This window comes from Bubalus kerabau, chromosome 15 (assembly GCF_029407905.1).
Source record: "Bubalus kerabau isolate K-KA32 ecotype Philippines breed swamp buffalo chromosome 15, PCC_UOA_SB_1v2, whole genome shotgun sequence".
NCBI classification, from domain to species: Eukaryota; Metazoa; Chordata; class Mammalia; order Artiodactyla; family Bovidae; genus Bubalus; species Bubalus kerabau.
In genome coordinates, this window is record NC_073638.1 from 80559138 (window position 1) to 80561251 (window position 2114).

The 2114-nt window shown below is 38.9% G+C and overlaps 1 pseudogene; it reads right to left on the minus strand.

The window, feature by feature from the left end:
- Positions 1–769: 769 nt before the first annotated feature.
- Positions 770–1721, minus strand: LOC129627922 (putative olfactory receptor 5AK3; annotated as a pseudogene).
- Positions 1722–2114: the final 393 nt, after the last annotated feature.

Below are 2114 nucleotides of genomic sequence, written 5' to 3' on the forward strand. Positions count from 1 at the left end.
TTGATTGAGCTTCCGAGGTGGCACAGTGGTAAAGAATCTGCCGGCTAATGCAGGAGACACAAGAGATACAGGTTTGATCCCTGGGTTGTGAAGATCCCCTAGAATAGGAAATGGCAACCTCATCCAGTATTCCTGTCTGGAAAGTTTCATGGACAGAGGAGTCTGGCAGGATGCAGTCCACGGGCTTTCAAAGAATTGGGCACAACTAAGCACTTAGCAGCACAAATACAAAACTGGGGTTTTCTACTCTTTAAGAATATATCTGAAATATATTTAAAATAATCATATACGTTGTCAAGTCTATACACACTTTATATCTTATAATCTTAAAATAAGAGATTATATTATAAAAAGCCCCTTTTCATGGGTAGTATGGGATATGGTCCTCAAACTAAAACCAAGGGAAAATAAGTCCTATGATATGTTGTTGAATTTCCTGCATTTAGAGAAATTATCTACTGTAGGTAGCATTGGGGCTTCCCTGGTCGCTCAGTCATTAAAGAATCTGCTTGCAGTGCAGGATACCCAGGTTCAATCCCTGGTTCGAGAAGATCCCCTGGTAAAGGAAATGACAACCCACTCCAGTATTCTTGACTAGAAAATCCTGTAGATGAAGGAACCTGGTGGGATACAGTCTATGGGGTCGCAAGAGTTGGACATGATTTAGCAACTAAACCACAACCACAACAAAGATGTGAAGAAGTTGTCTATTTCAGAAATATTAAATAGTGATCAAACAACTATACTGGATGCTTTGATGTGCTGAATTTTAACACTTTGGATCCAATCTGAAAAAGAATTTTTTCCATATGATTTTTAGAGCTTCTTTTACCTCCTTATTTCTTAAACTATAGATCAGGGGATTCAAGATGGGAATCACAATGCCATAAAATACAGAGGCCACGTTCCTATTTTCATGGGAATTATGCAAATAAGACTGTAAGTACATGTAAGAGAGGGTTCCATAGAAAATGGTGACTGCTGTCAGGTGGGAGGCACAGGTGGAGAAGGCTTTTTTTCTTTCCTGCATTGGAAGAGATCTTCAGGATGGCAGCCAGGATAAACATGTAGGAAATGATGATGGCCAACACAGTGCATGTCAGATTAAATCCCACAAAGACAGAAAATAGCATGATGTTGATGTCAGTGTTGGAGCAGAAGAGGGCAAGAACTGGAGGAATGTCACAGAAAAAGTGATTGATGGTATTGCCCTTGCAGAAGACCAGTGAATATGTAAAACCTGTGTGCACAGAGGCATTTATGGAGCCCATGATGTACGAACCAGCTACCAACTGGATGCAAAGTCTTTGGGACATGACGGTGGGATAGTGAAGTGGATTATAGATGGCCACATAACGGTCCACTGCTATAGCAGCAAGGAGGTAACAGTCACCGGTTACAAATGTTGTATAAACCAATAATTGTACGACACAGCCCTCAAATGAGATTGATTTATTTTCTATTATGAAGTTTTTCATCATCTTGGGAGTGACATCAGAGGTGAAACAGATATCAACAAAAGCCAAATGCTGTAGGAAAATGTACATGGGTGTTTGGAGTCTGGAATCTGTCTTGATGAGTAGGCTCATTCCAATATTACCCACCATGGAGGTCCCATAGATGACCAGAAATACAGTGAAGAGGAAATACTGAAACTCATGTTGGACACCAAATCCCAGAAGGAAGAATTCAATCACTTCAGTGCTATTTCTTGGTGTCATGAGCACAAAAAGTGTAGAAAGGACCAAGAGGGAGACCAGCAAAAGAAAAGAAATGACTTGTTGAATAGAAAAGGCCCTTAACACTTTATGTCACTTTGTAAAAAATTATATGTTCATGCTAATCACTCACAACAGGGTTTATTTATTTCCTAAATTTCTTTTAATGTTTTAAAATAAGAAATCACCACATAAAAACAATATATTAGCCATAGATTCATTTTCAAAACAAAGAAGTTTTCACAGAAGAAGATTCACTTTTAATATTTGGATGCTAAGAAACATAGATTGACATACATTTCACCAAACCTGCCAGTTTCCTTTCCATAGCCCAATGTTGAACATAAATGAAGCCTCAGAAGCACTGAGAGCCAGCAGAGGTTAAGCACATTCAAA